This window comes from Anolis carolinensis, unplaced genomic scaffold (assembly GCF_035594765.1).
Source record: "Anolis carolinensis isolate JA03-04 unplaced genomic scaffold, rAnoCar3.1.pri scaffold_14, whole genome shotgun sequence".
In the NCBI taxonomy this organism is placed as follows: Eukaryota; Metazoa; Chordata; class Lepidosauria; order Squamata; family Dactyloidae; genus Anolis; species Anolis carolinensis.
Window position 1 is genome coordinate 15,060,868 of NW_026943825.1, and position 25,103 is coordinate 15,085,970.

Below are 25,103 nucleotides of genomic sequence, written 5' to 3' on the forward strand. Positions count from 1 at the left end.
GTAATATATAATATATTATTATTATATTGTAATACATTATAATATTATTATCAATATTATATGTATATACAATATATTATATAATTAGTATAGCATAATATTAGCATTATATATATTTACTAGCTGTGCCCGGCCACACGTTGCTGTGGCGAAGTATGGTGGTATGGCAAATAAAGTATTGAGGAATTGGTGGTAGTTAAGGTAAAGGGTAAAGGTGTGGAGTCCAGATGATCCAGTTAAAATCTGATAATCTGTATTTTATAGGCAGTGTGGAAGAGGCCTAAGTGAGGCCTAACTCTGCCTGTCCCCTGGGTGAGTGGGTTGCTAGGAGACAAAGTGGGCAGAGCTTAGCCTTCTAACTGGCAGCAATTGGATAAAAACAATTATTCCTCTCCCTCTAATTAGGACTTCATTTTTCTTTTCTTTTTGTTGTATCAACCTAGAGGCGTGGATGATGGGTTGTGTTGTCAATTTTCGAGGTTGTAGGGTGTTTACTTTTGTTGTTTTGGCGGTCGCCAGGATTCCATCACTCTTTTATATATATATATAGATATTGTTATATTGCCACAGGAAACATGGTGGAATGATGTCTTCTTGCCCCACCTTCTTAACTCTGGTCCCAGAGTGGCAGTTAGTCCTTGCGTGGAGGGGCTCCCAACTGATGCTTCAGTGTTGATTCTATAGTTATCTCAAGTTTTTTTTCCTTTTTGTGTGTGCAACAATAAAATTCTATTGAAAGAAATTGTTTCTTGAAAGGTTGCCCTCCTTTTTCAATTTTTATGTGGATAGTGTCATAATACAGCATAGACACTAGGTGGCACTGGACTAGGTGGATTTAGGTTCCATTTGATCGATGCTTAATGGTCACACGCTTTCTTCCGTGTTACTCCACCCAGTTTGCTAAATACAGTGGCATTCTTCACAAAGGCTGAATGACAATGTATGATTATTTTAATTGCTGTGAAGATTGGCAAAGAAGAAATGATTCAACAAACCTTAGTAGATTGCTGCCTTCTCCTGGCCACTCTGGGGAAGGACACCCAGTTCAGTACTTTTCATGGAAAGCCAGTGTCATGGAGTAGACACCGCAGTTCAGATCTGCATTCCACCATGTAAACTCACTGGGTGACTTTGGAAGACTCACAAGGTCTCATCCTCAGAAAAGCCTTAGTCATTTCGGACCCTAAGGTAAACCAATCACAGGGTTTTCTTGGCAAGGTTGGCTCAGAAGAGTCTTGCAATTGTCTTCCTTGGAGACTAAGTGAGTGTGAGTCATCTAGTGGGTTTCATGACTGTATCTTAGGATGACTTTTTCCCGCATTTTGGAATGTTTGTACATACATAGTGAGATGTTTTTTGAGAGGGGACCCAAGTCTAAGCATGAAGCTCATTTGTGGGTCATGTACACACTCTACACATAGTCTAAAGGATATTGTATACAGAATATTTTTAATAATCTATACACATAATAAAGGTGACAATATGTATGTGTGTGTGTGTGGCTGGGGCACCCACTTACACCAATGTTACCCAACCTTGGTCTTTTGACTATTTTGGACCTCAACTCCCAGACATCCCAACCAGCTTACCAGCGGTTAGGAATTGTGGAAGTTAAAGCCCAAGACATCTAGAGGACCAAAGGTTGGGAACCACTGACTTACACAGACAAGCTCCCACTTCCACAAACAGCTATAACACCCACTACTCAGGAGACACCATTGTAGGTTATAGCGAGCGCTGTGAACATGTCCAAGAACCCTGCCAATGTCCTTCATAAACACTAGACATGGCCAAAAAATCATTTTGAATCGTATATCAGAATAATTTCGAATTGTTCTCGCTTTTTGATACGCATTCCAAGACATTGTCTCACAGCAATGTAATTCGAACCATTGTTGGCCCATTCTCTAATTGTCTCTTAATGTTTCATCATTTTAGAAACATTTAGAATCATTATGAATTTTCAGAAATATCCAAAACTTTTGGGTGAAAAAATCGGAAATACTTTCTATATCGAAGCGCCAGTGCCCCCTACTTTAGAAACGAGAATTGAAACATTTTTTTCATCGATCGGACATGCCTAATAAACACCATTCTGCCCACCACCCAAGTGAAGGGGACAATTTCATCCTGAACTCCACCAATGATGGACTTGGACCAAACTTGGCACACAGAGCCCACGTGACCTGCAAAAAATACTGGAGGTCTTTGGGGAAAATTCACCTTGATTTGAGGGAGTTGTAGTTCACCTACATCCAGAGAGCACTGTGAACCCAAACACTGATGGATCTGGACCAAACTGGGCACACAGACCTGATATGCCAGCATTTGATTTGGGGGTAACTGACCTTCCTTTCTGGAAGTTGTAGTTCACCCACAACTAGAGAAATTGTGAGCTCCACTGATGATGAACCTAGACCAAACTTGGCACACAGAACATTCATGACTAACTCAATATACTGGAGGGATTTGAGAGGACTGACTTGCCATAGTGTCAGTTGTAGTTTACCCTACAGCCAGAGAGCACACTCAACCCCACCCATGATGCATCCAGAGCAAACTTGCCCAACATCACAAACTTTAAGTACTGATGGAGGTTCTGGAGGTTCACCTAGCATGATGTGAGTTGTAGTTCACCCACAACAGTATGCATTTTGTACAGTTAAAAATTGTCTATTTCAAATAACCCAGGCAACACCGGGTACCTAAGGTAGTAAGTTAAAACTGAAGATTACAAACACCTTAAAATCCAATCTTCCTACTAAGGCCAGAGCGATATTTGAATATTTTGTTTGGAATGGATGGAAGGTGTTGTTCATTCATCTGCTGCCTATCGCCCTCTTTCTCCACCTTCATAGGATTTGCAAAATGACATATTTATCCACCCACCACATGACTACCAAGAGTTTAATGACTGCTTACCATATACTTATGAGTGTCTCTAATGCATTTTTGCTTCTGCCATGGACATCCAAAATTAGCTCTATTAGCATTTCAAAATGGAACAATATGTTTTTCTTTGCCAGACCTTCCCTCCATAGGTGTTTTTAGATGGTACATGGCAAGAGCCACCGTGAAAAGACAAGTCTTCTTTGCCATACATTTTCACAAGCTCCAGATTTCATGGATGACTTCAAGGACAGGGACTTGAAGTCTAATACCTAATACTTGATTGTTTCTAGAGGTGTATCATTTATGGGATTTATATCTAAAATTTCACCCAAAATAGGACTTAAGGAACTACTTTGTGTGGCTCCTATTTCCAAGGGAAACTTTGTCCTCAATCAATTGGACTAATTAGGATCTAAGTCAGGCATGGGCAAACTATGGCCCAGGGGCCAGATGTGACCCCCTGGGCGCTTACCTCATGCCCTCCTGGCATAAGGACATGGTGGCCCACTGCATCTTAAAGCCTAAAAAACAAGGGAGGAAGGCATGGAGCAGCTGAGAGGTCTCTGGATCGCTCTCAGCCACTGGGTGTCTCATCCTCCTCCCACCATAAAGACAATGCATAAGGACACTCACACTGCCTAGCATAAGGACGGTGCGAGTGACCCCATCCTTATGCCAGGAGGATGGCTCGAGGAAGGCATGCACCAGCTGAGAGCCCTCTGGAGCACTCTCAGCCACTGGGTGTCTCATCCTCCTACCAGCATAAGGACAATGCATAAGGACACTCACACTGTCCGGCATAAGGACAGTGTGAGTGGCCCCATCCTTATGCCAGGAGGATGGCTCGAGGAAGGCATGCACCAACTGAGAGCCCTCTGGAGCTCTCTCAGCCACTGGGTGTCTCGTCCTCCTCCCGGCATAAGGACAATGCATAAGGACACTCACACTGTCCGGCATAAGGACAGTGTGAGTGGCCCCATCCTTATGCCAGGAGGATGGCTCGAGGAAGGCATGCACCAACTGAGAGCCCTCTGGAGCTCTCTCAGCCACTGGGTGTCTCGTCCTCCTCCCGGCATAAGGACAATGCATAAGGACACTCACACTGTCCGGCATAAGGACAGTGTGAGTGGCCCCATCCTTATGCCAGGAGGATGGCTCAAGGAAGGCATGCACCAGCTGAAAGCCCTCCAGAGTACTCTCAGCCACTGGGTGTCTCGTCCTCCTCCTGGCATAAGGACAATGCATAAGGACACTCGCCCTGTCAGGCATAAGGACAGTGCGAGTGGCCCCATCCTTATGCCAGGAGGATGGCTCGAGGAAGGCATGCACCAGCTGAGAGCCCTCTGGAGCGCTCTCAACCACTGGGTGTCTCATCCTCCTACCGGCATAAGGACAATGTATAAGGACACTCGCACTGTCCGGCATAAGGACAGTGCGAGTGACCCCATCCTTATGCCAGGAGAATGGCTCAAGGAAGGCATGCACCAGCTGAGAGCCCTCCAGAGTACTCTCAGCCACCGTCTGTCTTGCCCTCTTCTAGGCATACAGCCAAGAGGATAGCCCAAGGATTCGGGGAAGAGGATTGGGGCAGTCTCCGTGTGTCTTGCCTTTCTCCGAGCATAAGGATGAGGTGAGCAGCCCCATCCTAATGCTGGGAGAACAATCTGAGAATGATCTCTGCCCTGCCCTTTCCTGGCCCTATCCCACCCAGTGTGTGCCCATCTCTCCTCCCTCTTGGCCAGGCCCGCAATGTGGCCCCAAGGCAAAAAAGTTTGCCCATGCCTGATCCAGCTACTGTAGGCTTTATTTTAGAGGAAGGACCTGCCAAAGCTCTCTGAAGATTCCTCACCAACGATAACTCCATGAAATTCATGCGGGTCACCATAAGCCAACAGATGACTTGAAGGCACACAGTCATCTGTTGGCTTAGGGTGACCTCAATGAATTTCATGGGATTTCTATTGGTGAGGAATCTTCAGAGAGCTTTGGCAGGTCCTTCCTCTAAAATAATGCTCTGATCTTGTCCCGTTTCCGCCAAAGGCTAGAACTTCCAGAACATGGAGAAACGTGCCTTTGGGGACCATCATTCCCAGTGGCCAAGTTGACAACAAATCCCAGGTGTTATGGATTCTGTTTCTGAGGAAAGACCTGGCAATACCACCTCTAAGTTATTCTTGCCCAAGAAAAGCCTCTGAAATCCATGGGGTCATCTAAGTCACGGGAAACTTGAAAGCCCATACATACACAAAAAGAACTTACATCAACTACATCAACAGAGCAAGCATGATATAATGGGCTGAATAGTGGTCTAAGATAGTGTTTTTCAAACTGTGGTCCTCCAGATATTTTGGACTTCAGCTCCCAGAAATTTTAGCCAGCTTACTAGCTGGAATTGTGAGAGCTGAAGTCCAAAACATCTCGGGAAGCACAGTTTGAGGAACTCTGGTCTAAGATGTTGGGAAAGCAGAATTCAAATTCTTCTTAGACATGGAAACCCAGTAGGTGACCATGGGCAACTGGGGCTCAAGGAAACTGTTAGTTTTCCAGCATCCATCTGAATCTGTCCTTGTGATGAACAACATCTGGATTCTTTATCACAAGATATTGTGACTGACAAAGCTTTAAACAGGTGATGACTGGTCTTTCCACAATGCCATCCAGATGTTTGGGGCTCTACCTCATCACTCATAACCATTTACCATGCCTACGGAGAAACAAAGGCATTGCAATCCATAATATCTGGAAGACGCCAGATCCAGAAAGTTTGGCCTATGGAGACAGGAAGAGGTCGGGTCTTTTTGCATTCTTTGAGTCAACATTCCATAGTAATGAGAAGGATATTATGAACCATAAGGTTATCACTAGAGGTGTTGGCCCAGTACAAAATATGCGTGAGATACTGGATTAGGCACTGTCATAAAGAGGGAGAAGAATGCAGCTGTGCGGGAGTCTTGTGACACAAAATGGTGAAGCAATGTAGGCCAGTTTCATCTGGGTTCTGGTTGAGAACCACTTTGAGTCTCATCTAGGTTCTGGTTTAGCCTCTGGGTCCACTCTATTGTGTATTGTGAAGTCTTATCTTTGTTCTCTTGCCTTTCCCCAGAAAGACTTCCCACCTAAAAATAACAGAACAAATGAAATCTGTTAGAGCACTGAAGAGTAATTAAAATCTATTACATAAATTATCTTATTAAAACCAAGTACTGAAGCTTTTAATAGTATAATGGCCCCAATCCCATTGGCTAGGCCTGACTTAATAGAGTCAAGTGTTAAACGGTGAGTCAACACAGGAGTACTTGCCACCGGTTTGTGTGGGGGAGGGCGCAAAATTTCCGTGGGGGGGGGGGGGGCACTGCGAAATTAGGTTCGCTTACTAGGTCAGATTACCTAGGGCCGGTTCTGAGTGGACCCATTGAAGGGTTGATCAATACATTATATCTATTGCTTATCCGCTATTGCAACCTCATTGTTTTTAATTTGATGTTTTAATACCGCGTTGTGTTTTTTCGGCTGCTGTGTATATATTATTATTGGTTTTTATTATTGTTCTTTGATGTTTCATATTTTATTTTATCATTGTTTTGTATCTGATTTTGCTGTAAGCCGCCCCGAGTCCCCTTCAGGGGAGATGGAGGCGGGATATAAATAAACTTATTAATATTATTATTATTATTATTATTATTATTATTATTATTATTATTATTACACAGCAAACGAGATAGATATGCTGGATTTCATATCACAAAATCACAAGTCGAACACTTCCCAAGTGTCTAGGACTGTGTGATGTATTTTCGGATGATGCGCGCAGATCCCAGTAGGGTGGCCTTTTGAAGTTGGCAGATCGTAATTTTGTCTATTGTTTCCAAATGCCGGCTGAGATCTTTTGGGACAGCACCCAGTGTGCCCATCACCACCGGGACCACCTGCACTGGTTCCTGCCAGAGTCTTTGCAGTTCAATCTTGAGGTCCTGAGAGCGGCTGAGTTTTTCCTGTTGTTATTCGTCAATGCGACTGTCACCTGGGATGGCGACATCAATGATCCAACCCTTTTTCTTTTCCACAACTGTGATGTCTGGTGTGTTGTGTTCCAGAACTTTGTCAGTCTGGATTCAGAAGTCCCACAGTATCTTTGCGTGCTCATTTTCCAATACTTTTGCAGGTTTGTGATCCCACCAGTTCTTTGCTGCTGGGAGGTGGTACTTGAGGCATAAGTTCCAATGGATCATTTGGGCCACATAGTTGTGCCTCTGTTTGTAGTCTGTCTGTGCAATTTTCTTACAGCAGCTGAGGATATGATCCATGGTTTCGTCGGTTTCCTTGCACAGTCTGCATTTTGGGTCATCAGCTGATTTTTCAATCTTGGCCTGAATTGCCTTTGTCCTGATGTCTTGCTCCTGGGCTGCAAGGATCAGGCCTTCTGTCTCCTTCTTCAGGGTCCCATTTGTGAGCCAGAGCCAGGTCTTCTCCTGATCAGCTTTTCCTTCAATTTTGTCAAGGATCTTTCCATGAAATGTTTTGTTGTGCCAGCTGTCAGCTCTAGTTTGTAGTGTGGTTTTCTTGAACTGGTTTTTTGTCTACTGTGCTTTGAGGAGTTTCTGATTTTTGACTTCAATCAAAGCAGGTTCTTCACTTTGCTTTCCATATTCTGCCAGGGCATGTTCTTCTTCTTTGACTGCTTGTTTTACTTGTAAGAGTCCTCAGCCCCCTGATCTTCTAGGCAGATATAGCCGGGTCAACATCACTGCGAGGGTGCAGTGAATGATGAATGGTCATGAGTATTATTATTATTATTATTATATTATTATTATTATTATTATTATTATTAGTTAATTGGATGATCGGTTGATCAACATCTCTTCACCATTGGTGTGTTTTCTCTGAAGCTAACAGTATGATAAAAGAACACAGGTACAAGATGTGCATGTTAGCAAAGATCTAAAAGCTAGAGTCATGGTGTGTACACGGTGTTATGATGGGTAACCAGGCGCATATATTTGCTCGATGGCAACCTTATCTGCATTTCCCGGTGTAAGCAGTATAAATATGACCAAGTGATCTCATGAGGAAAACCAGTCCCCCACCCCACTCCCCAATCATTTCCTAGGCGTGTCTCTCAATTATGCTCATGACACGAAGCCAACAGAGATGACACCAAATATGGGGACATTGCTTGCTTTTCGACACTGAGGCAATCCCATGAGTCAAAGACAAGGTTATAGATCTCTGGTTAATTAAGAATGGGCTTCCTCTGAAAGACAAAGTCAAAATAAACAAATCTGCATAGTTGGCTCATGTCTCAAGCATTAAGGAGATTGGCTAAGAAATTGTATAAAAAGGTCTCCTGGGTGGTAGCTTGACACTCGTAGCAACCTTGCTTCAATTTCCAGAGAATCTCTCTGAGAACCAGGTAAGATCTTTTCCATCTTTTCTCTTCTTCTAAGTCTTCTTCTTCTAGCCAAGGGATGTACATCTTGGAGGACCTCCTGGGCCATCTAGCTTTGTTCCATAGAGCCCCTTTCCCAAAAGACATAGGCTGTGATGAGATGTAGGAGGTCTTTGGGCAATCAGCCATCTTGAGGTTGGAGGTTGAGGACCTATAGTTCAGTGGTAGATAAGTCAACTTCTTGGGAGATTGAGAAGATGGATGATGCAGATGGTGAAGTAGTCTGGTATCCATCTTTAGACATCTGAAAAGACATCATGTAGAAGATGGAACAAGCTTGTTTTCTGCTGCTTGAAAGACTAGATGAATGGGTTCAGATGACAACAGGGTCCACCTAAATTTAGGAAGAACGTCTTGACTGTAAGAACGTTTCATCAATGGAATGGCCTACCTTGGAGGTTAGATGGTCATCTCTCAGGACTGCTTTAGCTACGTGCTCCTGCATGAGAAACCACTGAACTTCTGGTCCTCTCTCCAAAATCTCCAGATACAATATGGTTGCACTGTTGACTAAATGTATTTTACTTTACTTCATAAAGACTGGGGCTAAAAGAGAGAGTCTTTGTTCATGCATTTAAAGGCTTATTATTATACTTATTTTTTTACAGTATTTATATTCTGCCCTTCTCACCCTGCAGGGGACTCAGGGCAGATCACAATGCACATATACATGGCAAATATTCAATGCCATTATTAGACATACGACATATACAGACAGACAAATAGAGGCTATTTAACATTTTTCCAGCTTCCGGCTTCATGAGGCTATGCTCAATTCTGGCCACAGGGGGAGCTACTTCTTCATTGTCCACTGTGACACTGAGTCCTTTTGATGGTAGTACTTCCTCATGTTCTTCTCACACCATCAGCAGTTTTATGATGTCATAAATTAAGTTAAATTAACCTCCCCGCATTAAGCAATACCTAGAATTTTCTACTTACAGACACATCTACTCTGAGCTGCTTAGGTCAGCAGCAAGCTAGGCTATTAATAGTCAGGAACTTTAACCTCAACCCGGGATTCAAGCCAATGATCTCACGGTCAGTGGTGATTTCTTGATGCTGGCTATTAGCCAGCTACGCCACAGCCTGGCCCTACAAGAATAGATTTGAGCATATATACTCAATGAAATTTAATATTCAGGCCATCCAAGGGCTTAGCCTAATCTACTTTATAGGGTTGCTATGAAATTGGAGTGAAAGAGAGTCAAGCTCACCAAAAAGAAGGCAAAACAGCACCATAACTAATAAAGAACTAATAATAATATAAATAATAAGAATCACCAAAATTAAAAATGATAAGACTGCTTTCTGGGGGAAATGCAGAAAAATTGATGGCATAGGGATGCCCTTGAAGTCCATATTTGGTCCATGGGAGTAGAGTAGCTGCTTTGAGAGATGGTGATCGGGCATTCAGACAACGTGGCCAGTCCAGCGGAGTTGATGGCGTAGGAGCATCGCTTCAATGCTGGTGGTCTTTGCTTCTTCCAGCACGCTGACATTTGTCCGCCTGTCTTCCCAAGAGATTTGCAGGATTTTTCTGAGGCAACGCTGATGGAAACGCTCCAGGAGTTTGGTGTGACGTCTGTAGACCGTCCACATTTTGCAGCCGTAGAGCAGGGTTGGGAGGACAATGGCTTTATAAACAAGCACCTTGGTATCTCTACGGATGTCCCGATCATCAAACACTCTCTGCTTCATTTGGAAAAATGCTGCACTCGCAGAGCTCAGGCGTGTTGTATTTCAGTGTCAAACACTCTCTGCTTCATTCTGAAAAATGTTGCACTCGCAGAGCTCAGGCGGTGTTGTATTTCAGTGTCAAACATTCTCTGCTTCATTCTGAAAAATGCTGCACTCGCAGAGCTCAGGCGGTGTTGTATTTCAGTGTCAAACACTCTCTGCTTCATTCTGAAAAATGCTGCACTTGCGGAGCTCAGGCGGTGTTGTATTTCAGTGTCAAACACTCTCTGCTTCATTCTGAAAAATGCTGCACTCGCAGAGCTCAGGCGGTGTATTTCAGTGTCAATGTTGACTTTTGTGGAGAGGTGGCTGCCAAGGGAGCGGAAATGGTCAACATTTTCTAATGTGATACCATTAAGCTGTATTCCTGGCATTGTAGAGGGATTGGCTGGTGCCTGTTGGAAAAGCACTTTGGTTTTCTCGATGTTCAGTGAGAGGCCGAGCTTCTCATATGCTTCTGCCAAGGTGTTTAGAGTGGCTTGTAGGTCTACTTCTGAATGTGCACTGACTACGTTGTCATCGTTCCCAGTAGAGAAGAGAATGATGCTGGGGAAAATGGAAGGAAAGGGAAAAGGGGTTGACCAAGGGCAAGATGGATGGATGGTATCCTTGAAGTGACTGGCTTGACCTTGAAGGAGCAGGAGGTGACCATGGCCAACAGGAGGTGACCATGGCCAACACGTGTATTGTATGTGTTTTTATAACTTGTTTTATTGTTGTTTGATTTGTTTTACTGCTTGTTTCTATATTGTCATGACCAGGCTTGGCCCCATGTAAGCCGCCCCGAGTCCCTTCGGGGAGATGGGGCGGGGTATAAGAATAAAATTATTATTATTATAACAGGGAGTTCTGTCCTGGGATGGTCCATGAGATCACAAAGACTTGGAAGCGACTGAACAAATAAACAACAACAGACATGGGATACATCTACATCAGTGGTTCCCAACCATCCTCCAGTTGTATTGGACTCCAACTCCCAGAAATCCTACCCATCTTACCAGGCATTAGGAAATGTGGGAGCTGAAGTCCAAAATACCTGGAGAACCAAAGGTTGGGATCTACTGATGGAATTAATGCCATGTGAGACCACTAGAACCACCATGGCCCAATGCTATGGGAGTTGCCACTCTATAAGGTCTTTTACCTTATCCATCAAAGATTTCTGGTTCCTCCCCAAACGTTTCCTCCCAGGATCCCATCACATGGAGCCATGGCAGTTGGCGTCAAACTGCATTCACTCCAATGCATTTCAAATTAAGCCTTCATGCTTCTTCTTCTTCTTCCCTCCTAGATTTTCCCTCGCACAAGATGTGTTCCCGCCAGGACAAAGACAAAGCCTACAAGCAAGAGAAAGAAGAGAAGCCCTCCGGCTGCGGCCGGCAGAATTCGGGCAATGAAAGCAGAGGTTGTGGCTCCGGGCGGCAGAACAGCGGGTCCTCCTGCGGGAAGCCCCAGAAGCCAAAGCCGTCACAGGATCAGCAGCAACAGCAACAGCAACAACAGGTCTGCAAAGTCCCAGACCAGAAGCAGAAATAGCTGCGAGAAGAATGCCTAGAGAGGCTCCGTGCCATCCGAAGCGAGACTGTCCCCCTCGCTCCTCTTTCTGTTCGATCCAAAAAATCCAAAATCCTGCAATGGAGATCTCTCCAACCAACGAGGTCCAACATCACATCATGGACATCCCTTGGCTACTGCTTCTTCTACCTGATGTCTTGAAATGAGAGAGAAGATACATCTTCACCTTGACCAATATCAGTGTTACATCCGTATAGTCCCCTCTTTTGATCCATCTATAGGCATGGATTAGTCAATAATAAAGCACATCTCGAAAATTTTATGTATGTATGTATTTATTTATTTACAGTATTTATATTCCATCCTTCTTTCTCACCCCGAAGAGGACTCAGGGAGGATCACAATGCACATATACATGGCAGACATTCAATGCCATTAGACATACAACATATATAGCCAGACAGATCTCTAATTTTTTTCCAGATAACTCCAAGGTAGAACACTAGAATGTAAGGATTTGCCCTCTGCGGAGTCAGATTTTCATCCATCTAGACCAGGCATGGGCAAACTTCGGCCTTCCAGGTATTTTGGACCTAACAGCCAGTAGGCCATTAGGAATTGTGGGAGTTGAAGTACAAAACACCTGGAAGGCCAGCGTTTTCCCATGCCTGATCTAGACCCAAATGAGAAGGAAATGTGGTGTCTTTGTTGGAATAATAAGGAGACCAAGGTTCAAATCTCCACCTGGACACGGGAACCCTTGGGTGACCTTAAGCAAGTCATACTCTCAGCTTCAAACGAAGGCAAGGGTAAGCCTCCTCTAATTAAATCTTGCCAAAAAATAAACATTATGACAGGGTTTCCATGAGTCAGAGGGTACAGCTATATTGTAGAATTAATGCAGTTTACTACCACTTTAACAGGCATGGTTCCATGCTATGGAGTCATGCACCCTACAATTATCTTACTGATTTCCCTGGTGGGAATATCCATTTCTAAGGGAGATAGATGGATAGATACAAACACTCATGGTGAGGTACTTTCGATAAGTCTGCCTTCTATATATTACACTAGCTTTGCCCGGCCACGTGTTACTGTGGCTTATGGGAATCCTTTGTTGGCCAGGTGGAATAGCAGTGAATAGCCTTGCAGTCTCAAACCCTGGCCGTTTTCTGGAGTAGCTGGAGCTTTTTGTTGTATGAACGTAGAGGCATGGATGAGGGTTTGTGCTGCCAAGTTTAGTGTTTCTGGGATGTGTAGTTTTGTTGTTTTGTCCTAGGCCAAAATTTCATTACCCTTTTAGACTGGAAGTTCTGTGGATAGAGACCTGTCCTATCCCAGACAACCTAGATCATTCGAACCCAACCCAAGGGCGTCTGTTTGTTCAAATGGAGACTTTCCAACTAACCCATCTCTCAAGATCATAATTAGGTAGAACAGGTTGCATTTGCTTGGTGAGGAAGGATGAAACATGACAGCATCGGGGTGTGTTATCATCCAGTCATAGTTAGACCGATGTCAGAAGGTGTGGAAAATTTACCAAGGAGGATCATTAATTCAGCCTCAGAATGGGTTATTATTAGAGAGAGACAGTTTAGATCCAATGGTGAAAAAAATATGTAATGTTGGTGCCTCTGATGAAGTTGACTAAGGTGTCGAATCAATTCCATGCTATGGAGTCCTAGTTGTAGTTTGGTGATGGCCCAGTCCTGTCTGGTCAAAAAGGCTACAGAATTTTGGAGATTCCTCAAAGGCAGCAAAAACTGCTTAGTAGTGAGTAGTAACACACATTGTCCTTGAAAACAGACGTTCTCAACCTTTAGTCTACTAGATATTTTAGGACTTCATCTTCCAGAAACCGTTTTGATCAATAGCTAGGAAAACTGTGAAAGACCAATGCTCAGAGGAAAGTTAAGGCAAGCATACTCTGGATAAATCAAGCCAGGTGAGATTTAGGTCAGGGTTGCTATCGCTCAGCAATGACTTGAGAGAAGACAACAGCAACAACAAGGGATTGTAGAGTCTTCAAACATGACCAAAATTGTCATTTACCTTCAAAGGTTTTCATCTTATTGTGAATGACCTAGAACAATGGTTCCAAAACCTTAGTCTTCCAAAGGTTTTGAACTTCTGTTCCCAGAATTCCTCACTGTTGGCCAAGCATGCTGGGTCTTCCAGGAGCTGAAGTCCAAAATAACTGGAGGACCAACATTTGCAAAGCAATGGTCTATGGCAGTGGTTCTCAACATGGAGTCTCCAGATGTTTTTTGGCCTACAACTCCCAGAAATCCCAGAAATACCAAAAAATATCTGGGGACACCAGGTTGGGAACCACTGGTCATTGGTCTAAGACAAGGGTCCCCAAACTAAGGCCCGGGGGCTGGATGCGGCCCATCAAAGCCATTTATACGGCCCCCACGGAACAAGGGCAGAAGGGGGTTGGGCTAAATGACCCAAGGGGTCTCTTCTTCTCTTACAACCATTATTATTATTATTATTATTATTATTATTATTATTATTATTATTATTATTATTATTAACATTGAGGCGGAGAGGCCATCTGTCAGGGATGCTTTGTTTGTGCTTTCGGTGCACAGAGGCAGAAGGGGGTTGGTCTAAATGGCCGAAAGGGTCTCTTCCAACCATCTTCTTTATTATTGTTATTGTTGTTGTTGTTGTTGTTAGTATACATATATACAATATAGTTTACAATAATATATAATATTATAATATATTGTATATGCATATAATATTAATATTATTTTGTAATACAATATAATACTAATAATACAATATAATAATATTAATTATATATATATTATATTAAATGTAATATTACTAATAATATTACAATATATTTATATGGTACAATATAGTAATTTATTGCCAGTATTGTGCTATGCTAATAATATAATGTATGTAAATTTAATTTGTAAGCCGCTCTGAGTCCCCTTCGGGGTGATAAGAGCTGGATATAAATGTATTAAATAAATAAATAAATAGTATTAATTATTATTGCTCGGTGGCCAACTATAGTCCGGCCCTCCAACAGTCTGAAGGATCGTGAACTGGGCCCCTGTTTTAAAAGTTTGGGGACCCCTGGTCTAAGATCATGCTAAAGTATTAATATATGGACTAGGTTGGAAAGCAGACTGAATTAATAGAAAATACTATCTAGATTTGCAAAGGCTGAGCCATATCTTAGTCACTGAACATCTCCTTTGCATGGAGAAGGTCCAATCATGACACCATCTCCATATCTTGGAGTGCTTCTCTCAGTAGGAACAAGAAGTATTGTAATATAAAGACAAGTAGTCAAGTCATTATGATCCTGAGGTGTGTGCACATCTACGTCTCTGATGAGAATAATGAAAGAACATCACAGACACTCATACGGCTTGCGTGCAAGAAAACTTTAATGCCTTCACAAGAGTATCCAAGGTTGGATGTAGAAGAATGAATGTCCCAAGTCAGAAGATTTGGGTTGCAGCTTAAATGAGGTATTAACCAGAAATGATTGGGAAGTAGAGAAGACATCTCCAATGGGCTGTGGACATCATGCCTCATCTCTTTTTGAAGGCATCTACTTCATCTGCTGGATTGGCATCTTCTTTTGGGAAGATCCTCCTCCGCTACTTCCACCACAGCACCCACCACTGCTTCCACCGCTACTGCGACCACAGCATCCACCGCTGCTGCCCTGGCTTTGTTGAGAAGACCCACCACGGCTGCAACATCCCCCGGAAGACCTTCTGCTACGACAGCAACCACCACTGCTTTGGCTTTGCTGAGATCCTCCACTTCTACCACAGCAACCACCACCTCCACCACCTCCACCGCCTCCACTACTTCCACCACTGCAGCAGCAGGAACTTCCTCTCTGTTGTTGTTGACTCATCTTTTCAGTGGGTTGAAAAACTCTGGGGCGGGAAGAAAAAAGAAAGAGCGTTAACATAATTTTATAGACTCAAAGCTGATATTTCATGTTCCTCAAGATAATAATCATAATCATAATCATAATCATAATACGAATAATAATAATAATAATTTATTTATACCCCGCCACCATCTCCCCGTGGGGACTCGGGGCGGCTTACATGGGGCAGAGGCCCAAACAACATAAGGACAAAATATAAGCAACATAATACAATCACAATATAAAACAGATAAAACAGTAATGCAATATATCAATTAAAACAACAATACAGGATAAAAAATTACATTAAAAACACATAAAAGGTAAGACCTTAATAAATACAGGATAGATTATTAAAAACCCTCTGGGGCTGATTAATTAATGACTGTATCTCCGAAGGCCTGCTGAAACATCCAAGATGCAATGTCTTCCCTTGTTTGAAAATACAGAAGGTTAAAGACTTTGCAAGACTACAACTTCCATAAATAATAATAATAATAATAATAATAATAATAATAATAATAATGATAATAATAAAACTTTATTTATACCCCACCACCATCTCCCCAATGAGGACTCGGGGCGGCTAACATGGGGCCATGCCCAGAGCAATACAACATAATAAAATATAAAAACAACATATCATAATTCCATAGCATTGTATAGCTTTGAGACATGGCAGCTAAAGCGATATCAAGTCACATTAATTCTAACATGTAGAAGTATCTACAAGTTGACCTAAGCAATGCCTCACCATAGAGATGCTATTTCCTACACATGGGAATTTTGCACAGAATTAAACTGCGAAAATTCTCACTAGGATTCTTCCCATCCATTCCTAACAATCAAAAAACTAAGCGTATCAACTATTTTCTGAATATTCTTAAAATATCAACTCTACCAAGTGACAATTGTCAAGATTCCAGATTTATTTTTCTAGATCCACCTATATGGATAATACTACCCTAAAGTCCTTGGTTCGGTTATTGATATCTTTAGGAATAAAGATTTCAGATTGGTAAGCTGGAGAGCAATTTTCTATGTCTGAAGAACTTCATTGTCTCAATAATCTGAACTAGACATCCCTTGGCTACTGCTTCTTCTACCTGATGTCTTGAAATGAGAGAGAAGATACATCTTCATCTTGACCAATATCAGTGTTACATCGGTATAGTCCCCTATTTTGATCCATATATAGGCATGGATTAGTCAATAATAAAGCACATCTCGAAAATTTCCTATGTCTGAAGAACTTCATTGTCTCAATAATCTGAACTATACAGGCTAGTTCTATGACCAGTTGTAGCTTTCAATAGGAATGGAAACCAAATCTTTCTCAACCCTAGAGTATGGACATGGAAGATCTCCATGAAATATCTGAGATGATCTGGAAATCCTTCGTCCCGTCTTTCTTAGCTTTGGAAGAACCCATCCAATGGATCAAAACAGGCCCAAGAAAGAGGGCTGAAATAGGAGCTCATGCTTACCCAAATGATCACCAAGAAGATTTGACTGAATCAAGAACTGTCGACCGAATGAGATGCTGCTGAGAAGATGGACCTTTTATACGCTATTTCCATGACCTTTATCAGACGTGAGCCACATTCCGATAGTGCCAATTGTCCCTGGGAGCAATCCGGGCCTCACCTGACCTCAACTTCCCACCACCTTCAATGCTTCAATTTTGACTCATCCACGCCCGAGATACTGATCTTCCGTTAGACCGGAGACTGTACCTGCTGTCTGCTTGTGAATGTGGGTTCCACCTTGTCATCCCACAAGGATGCATGGCAGCTGGCTTCACCTTACGAGTGCCATGGATAATTTCCCAACAAGTTTGACATCTCTTTGTTTCGGATGGTTTCAACCCATTGAATTAAGTCAGTCCCTTAGCTCCAGAAGAGAACCTCAGTTTCAGTCTCATTCAATCTGAATGAGATAGACTTGAATGGATTTGCAAGGATTTCGTTGACGGGCCTGAAATACAACCATTCTTGAGACTTTTGGGATATAGTCCACTTAAAGTGTTTCCCTTTCCATTACTCTGGTCTTAATCCAAACTAGATCTTCAGATGGTCTTCACACCACACTATCCATGACATGATGGATAATTCATGTAGAAAGATCATCTCAACAGAAACCTGTTTTCTGAAGAAGACTCTCCAAATATCTGGGATCCACAGTTGTAACAATTAGCAAGCATTTAGTCTAGATATCGATATCTATTATCTATTATTTATTTATTGACATTCGCTCTTGCAATCTCAGGTTGGTGTGGACATCAAAAATGAGATTCTTCGGCATGAGAAAGGCTAATATAAAGCCAATTAAATATTTGTTTTTAATGATGCAAACCCCTTTGGATCTCATTTGAGAAAGGAAAGAGGGATATAAATATAATAATAATAACAACAACAACAGTAAGGCACAGTCATCCCTCCACATTTGCAGATTTCACTTTTTCAGATTCACTGATTTGAATCTCTTTAGGAATCTCCAGGTCCTCCAATGTGACTATGGTCAACTTCTGAGGGATGTTAACCATAGAATTGTGCTGGAGTGTGAAATGTTCTTAGGGATACCAAGGTGCTTGTTAATAAAACTATTGTCCTCCCAACTCTGTTCTATGCCTGTGAAACGTGTACTGTCTAAAGACATCACTCTCAACTCCTGGAATGATTCCATCAGTATTGCCTCCAAAAAGATCTTGCAAATCTCTTGGGAAGACAGGTGGACAAATATCAGGAAGAAGCAAAGACCACCAGAACTGAAGCGATGCTCCTACACCATCAACTCCACTGGACTGACCACGTTGTCCAAATGCCCAAAGATCACTGTCTCCCAAAACAGTTACTCTACTCCTAACTCAACAACAGAAAATGGAAGGTTGGTGGACAGGAAAAGAGATTGAAAAATGGGCTCAAAGCTAACCTGGCATAGACACCGAGAGAGAACTGGGAAGCCGTGACCCTTGAGGTCAGATGTGACCAGCAGTGCTGTGGAATTTGAAGAGGCACAAATGGAGGGAGAAAGGGAGAAATGTGTCAAGAGGAAGGTGTGTCAAACCAACCCTGACCAGGACTGTCTTGTCAGTGTGGAGGTGTCAGGGTTCATGCTGGGTGGGTTTCTTCAAACTCCATCGATCATCTTCTCCAGCACCCTGATGAATTGGTTGCAATCGTCTGCCTCACCAATTCCTATTCAATGTCAGACTCAAACACATCTGTTGTCTCAAGTCCAAACATTTATTTCAATATCTATAATACATATTTACAAAGCATAGCAAAAACCATCGCTCTGAGCTGGCATTTCTCTATAGCCTCTTTGCTCGGCAAGCACCAGCTCAACACACACAGGGATAAGAAAACACATTCCTCAGTCTGCAGGAAGTTCCAACCTCCAAAGACGGAAATCATGCCTCTTAGGTCACAGCAGTCACAACAGGCTGTCAGTCAAAACTAGCCTGCTGTTAACTGTTTCATTGCTGAAACACTCACTCTTGCCCAACAGCAGAAAAACACTTGATTTACATTTCATATACATACAACCATAATCCAACATGTCTTCCACCTGGAAATGAATGTCCTCACTGTGGAAGAACATGTGGGTCAAGAATAGTGCTCCACAGTCACCTACACACCCAACACCAAGACACTACACTTGGAAGGCCATCATACTCGGACAATGAGGGATCGCCTAAGTAAGTAAGTAAGCTGGAGAAACTAAAATGCCGGAGAACACTTCTCCGGGCTTTTGTAGGTCCTCCGGTACAATTCTGTGGTCAAGTTCCAGTGAAAATTGATCATAGAGTTGCATTGGAAGACATAGAGATTCCTTGAGAATTATTATCTCCAGTACTAAAAATCATATATTTGATTCATGCTTTCTAGGAGTCCTGTGCTAACCCCAATGAATATGGAGGACTGGCTGTATATTGGACCAGAGATGTGGATAGTTTTCATGACAACGGCAACCAACATTTTCTGATGAGCCCGGAAGAAAAAAGGATGGAGGGGAAAATTATGCTTTCCATATATGGATTTTAATCTATTTTTATCATGCATGGTTTCAGCCCAGGTGGAGTCTTTGTGTGTCAGCCTGATAAATGTAAGAGGAAAAAATAAACAGGGTAATTTATCAAAAATGGAGGATAAATTTAAGACACAGAGACCTCGTGGGAAAGATTCCATTTGATCTAATTCTGGATAGTAACTAATTTAGTCTCAATGCCTATCCAATGGGTGTTTCTCGTCAAAGAAAAGTATAAAATCTCTTTCCAGTTCTTAGATTGACATTTATTTGGATTTGTGTTTCTTCATCTTCACTGAGCAGAGAAAAAGGGTGAGTAGGACAACACTGAATGGGGGGGATATGTCTCGAGGGTGTAATTCTTCATAAATAGTCTTCGCAAAGGAAGTTATGAGTAATTTTAGCCATTTTCTTCCAGTTTTAAGAAAGTCCTTGAAAACCATACTGTTTGTGAAAAATATTCGCAATTCAGAACATATTCTGTACAAAATTCACACATGATTGCTTTCTGCAGGAAACAGCCTTGTCTACTCAGGAAATAGCATTTTCTAGCCAAAATTATTATTTCTATATAGAAATATTAAATTTTTGCCCAGAAAATACTGGTTCTTTGGCAAAAAAAATTAAATTTTTATGCTGAGCATCCACATGCACATTTTGTGCACAGTAAGTCTCCAATTACAAAATGTTCTGCACATACAGCACAAAAATGATATTACTATGCAGGTATATCATTTTGTAGGCAGAAGATTGCCCAGAAATTTGCTATTTTCTGTGTGCCTCTTGATCAAAACGAGTCCTGAATAGCAAAGAATCACAGAAAGTCAAGTATCCCTTTCCTTAGAAATTTTTCAAATATTTTTCCAACCCTAGTAGATCTTTAATGGAATTAATGGAATTATATCAGGTATAATTGTAATCAATTTGGGTTTTTCAACATCAAGGGACTTATTTTGCAAGGATGCTGGCAAGAGAGAATAAGAAAAATTGATGTAGATGGGGCAAGAGACAAAGATGGAGAAATAGAGATAGAGAGCAGGGGAAGAGGGGAGATGGAGATGGTCTGTGATGATCTGCATGAGGGTGAACAAATTGAAACTGAATCCAGACAAGACAGAGGTCCTCCTGGTCAGTCGTAAGTCCGAACAGGGTACAGGGTCACAGCCGATGCTGGATGGGGTTATAGTCCCCCTGAAGACACAGATTTGCAGATTTGGGAGTCCTCCTGGACTCATTGCTGAGCCTGGAACCCTGGGTTTCGATGGTGTGCAACTGGAGCATAATTAAAACTTGTTCACCAGTTGCGCCTGTACCTTGGAAAGTCAGACTTGGCCACTATGGTCCATGCTCTTGTTACATCCCAAACATCAACATGGGCTACATGGGCTAGCCTTTGAAGACTGTTTGAAAGCTTCAAGTGGTCCAACGGGCAGCAGTCAAATTTCTCATTGGACTGGGTTACAGGGAGCATACAACTCCTCTGTTATGTCAGCTCCACTGGCTGCCAGTTGCTACCAAGCATCCATGATCATTAACCTTCTACTCCAATAGGCTCAGTACGCTGGGTGCAGAGCCGGCCCTAGGTATTTTTCAAGTGTAGGCGAACAGAATTTTGCCCCCCCCCCCCACAAACCAATCACTGAAAAATAAAAGCATTGGATAAGTGAAAATGTTGAATAATAAGGAGGGATTAAGGAAAAGCCTAATAAACATCAAATTACATTAAGATTTTACAAATTAAGCACCAAAACATCATGTTTTACAACAAATCAACAGAAAAAGCAGTTCAATACATGGTAATGTTATGTAGGAATTACTATATTTGCGAATTTAGCACCAAACATTGAACAAGGATATAGGGCAGTGTGGACTTGAAACACTCTGAAAACAGGAGAAATCCAAACAGTAAACAATCAGTGACAGCTAACACCTCCCAAAAAAAGATTCTCCCAGGCAAGAAGAAGCCAGGCCTTGAAGCCACGGGGCCATTAAATGCTAATCAAGCTGATTAATTAGAGTTCTTTCTCCCACCCTGGAGCTTCTACAGATATATAAACCCCACTTTCCTCACAATCTCTGAAGGCCCCAAAGGCGGGCCCAGTGCAGGCACCGGGAGCCCCGAACACCTTCCTGATGAGGCCTTCCTGGTGAGGCCTCGCCAGGAAGGCGTTCGGTGGTTTGGGGAGCAGAGAAGCAGAGAATGAAGGCGTTCGCAGCTTCTCTGCTCTCCAAACCGCTGAATGTTAGGAAGGCCTCGCCAGGAAGGCCTCGCCAGGAAGGAGTTCGGCGGCTTCTCTGGTCTGCAAAGTCCCGAACGCCTTCCTGGTGCCGTTTCTCTGCTCCCCAAAGCGGCAACCTCGGCTCCTTCCTTGCGGAGGCAGGCCGCAGGAGACAGGAGTTGCCTCGATGGTGCCCCCAAGAAGATGGCGCCACAGGCAACTGCCTAGTTGGCCTGGTGGTTGAACTGCCTCTGGTTGGGTGGCATGTAGGAGGTTGGCTCCCACTCTCCCAATTCACACAAGTGTCATTGACCATCATAAAACAACGTGGTCGTTATTCCAGACATGGGGAGCCCCTCTTGCTTTCCTCATACCCTTGTGTTTTCTCTACTCGTCTGTTCCAGGTTGTCCACCAAATGTCTACTCAGAAGAAGAAATGCAACATGACCCCACCACCCACAAACAAGGAACAGCCCCCCAAATGCACATGGAATCCAGTGCCCCAGAAAGACTGTCCAGCAAAAATTCCAGATCCAAATGAGGAGCAAGAACAGAAGAAACTGAACTGCCCTGGGTCCACTGATAAACCACCTGAATGCTGTCTTTTTCGCCATGAGGCACGCTAGGTAGTAGAGAAACCAACAAATGGAGCCCAAGGGTTCTCCATCATTCCTGACATAACAGGAAACATAGTGGTTTCTCTATCCTCATAAAAATGACTAAGAACGAAGCGTTCTTGCTTAATGCATGCCTTGCCAGCATGCATTTCTACGCAATCATAATAATGGGAGGAATAAAATGGGAATAATAAAAGGTTAAATATATGTTTAGTGTTGAAGCTCTTGAATTTTAGAAATGGGGGTAAAGGGAAGGTTGAAGGAAAGGTCCCAAAGTGAAGAGGTCCAGGGGATAACTTGGATGGGGTTCTTTGCCTGCATAGCTTTCTTCTTAACTGTGAGAGTTGGAGAGATTTGTTGACAAGGAATTGCATCAGGACATACAGCTGGCATATTGCCTGCAAGTGTCAGAGCTCAAGTGAGTAAGTGTAATGATTCTTTGCTCCGACTGTGTTGCTGTGGGTTTAGTCTTCTCTTGAAAGAGCATGTCATGACGCACAGGGGCTGAAGATACTATGCATCTTTATTGTTCAGAATAACAAGAGTCTGTTATTATAGACTACTATAATAACAGTAGTCTATACATAGACTACTGTCTGTCTATATAGGGCCCTAGCTAGTAGCTACAATATCATAAATCACCCAAGAGCCCTGGTGCCTAGTGCTTGCCCTTTCCCACATACCAGAGCCCACCTTCTCCCACCTCAGGGCAATTGACTTTTATGGCTGGTTCATGTATCCTTGGAGCATCCTGTCCTCCCTTTTGGCCATAGAACATGTGCTTTATGTTAGTCCCAGGGTGGGAGGAGACTGATAGTTGCATGGCATGAGTGATCATGACAGTAAGACGAGAAACTAGATTTTGGTCTACCAAAAAATCTGTATAAATCAGAGCTTGGAAGTTTTCATTTTTTGGATTATTCACAGACCTTGGCTGAAACAGTTCTGTATTTGATTCCGTGACCCAGAATCCCCAGACACCATGACATACTGATTGGGTATTGTGGGAGTTGTGATTCAAAAGATGAACTTCTCCAGGTGGCTATACAGCAGTGGTTCCCAATCTTTTTTTAACCAAAGACCACTTTGACCAGGGACTACTCTACAACATTAGTACCAAAAGGGTTACGAATCAGTTTTTGGTCAACTTTAGATTCAGTTTGGTTATCTGGGGTGCTGATTCAGAAAACTGCATTGAATATACCCCATCAGTAGAGTTTCTGATACAGGACATATGACACCCAGTAGCCACCATCTGCTCACCTACAGAAAACCATATTTAATAATCTAGAGCTGATGTGGTCTATCCAATGCAATTTTCTGACTCAGCACCCCAAAAATACCCAGGAACAGGCCTAAAAATGAAGACACCAAACCGGGCTACTTCCAGGTGCCACATGGAACAGCATCACCCAGGGGGAGGGAGGAGGAGGAGAAGCAGCAGTCAGGAGGCTTGTTGTCACACCTTTTGTGGGTAGTTAGCCCCTCTCCTCCCAACATCCCCGTTGCCTCAGAAATAAAAAAGGGTTTCACAAGACCAGTTGCTCTCGTTGCAATGGTGTAGTAATGGTGAGGCCACGGACCTCATTTTAGCTCTTGGGAACCACTGGTGGTCCACAGACCACAGGTTGGTAACCACTGCTATACAGATTGAAAGATGCAATCTAAAAAGTAATTTTCCTATGATCTGATTATAGAGATGCAATCAGAGCCGGCCCTAGGTATTTTTCAAGTGTATGCGAACAGAATTTTGGCACACACCCCCCCAAACCAATCACTGAAAAATAAAAGCATTGGATAAGCGAAAATGTTGGATAATAAGGAGGGATTAAGGAAAAGCCTATTAAACATCAAATTACATTAAGATTTTACAAATTAAGCACCAAAACATCATGTTTTACAAGAAATCAACAGAAAAAGCAGTCTCGACTGTATGTTTTGCGCCCCAAGCAACCGCTTAATTCGCCTCATTGTTGGACCGGCTCTGGATGTAATAGGACTTGAGAAAATAAGGATTTTCTTTTTCTTTTTTCTATAACTCTCATGACTGGGGGACTCTAGAAGCCCATAAAAAGCCACAGGCTCTGAAATATCAACATAGGTATCATTATTTCTAACTAAAGTAGAGCCAATGGGATTTGACTGAACATCAACATTGTTGCCCAAAATTGCTTTGGACTAACCAACCGGTACCCCTCAAGACAAAGATATAAAAGGTGGGAATCATGGAGAGCCACAATTTACTGATGGACTACAAATCTCCTCAGCCTCAGCCAGCATAGCCAATGGTGAGAGTTTCTGCCCAACCACATCTCGAGAACTAAAGCTCTTGTATACAGTAGACCTTTTTTTACTGGCAGTGCCCAAGATCAGATAATGGGAGATTCTGTCACCAACCTAGGTAGGTGTTGTCCTTATGAAGTTGAGGTTGGCACCATCGGACATCAAAGAAAATGTGGTCTATTCTCCTTACAATGATTTTCCCCTTTCAAATGCAAAGGTGTATGTGTTTCACAAACTGATTAATCTATACCACTGGAAAAAATGCCTTTTTCCAAGAAGCCCAGCACAAAGTCCAGGACGGCTATTCCAGTTGATCCTCACAACAACAGCGTGAATTAGGCCAGACTGAGAAGACAAAGGGAACTCAAATCCAAATTGGAAGGTTCATATTGCTTCATATTCCATTATGTTAATGCTGAATTGGGATTATCAGAAACCCTCACTGC

The 25,103-nt window shown here is 42.7% G+C and overlaps 1 long non-coding RNA gene across 1 annotated transcript; it reads left to right on the forward strand.

The window, feature by feature from the left end:
• Positions 1-7,736: 7,736 nt before the first annotated feature.
• Positions 7,737-11,910, forward strand: LOC107983366 (uncharacterized). Its single transcript, XR_001730808.2, has 2 exons — positions 7,737-8,302; positions 11,370-11,910. It is a non-coding gene; the product is annotated as an uncharacterized LOC107983366 (long non-coding RNA).
• The last annotated feature ends 13,193 nt before the right edge of the window (positions 11,911-25,103 follow it).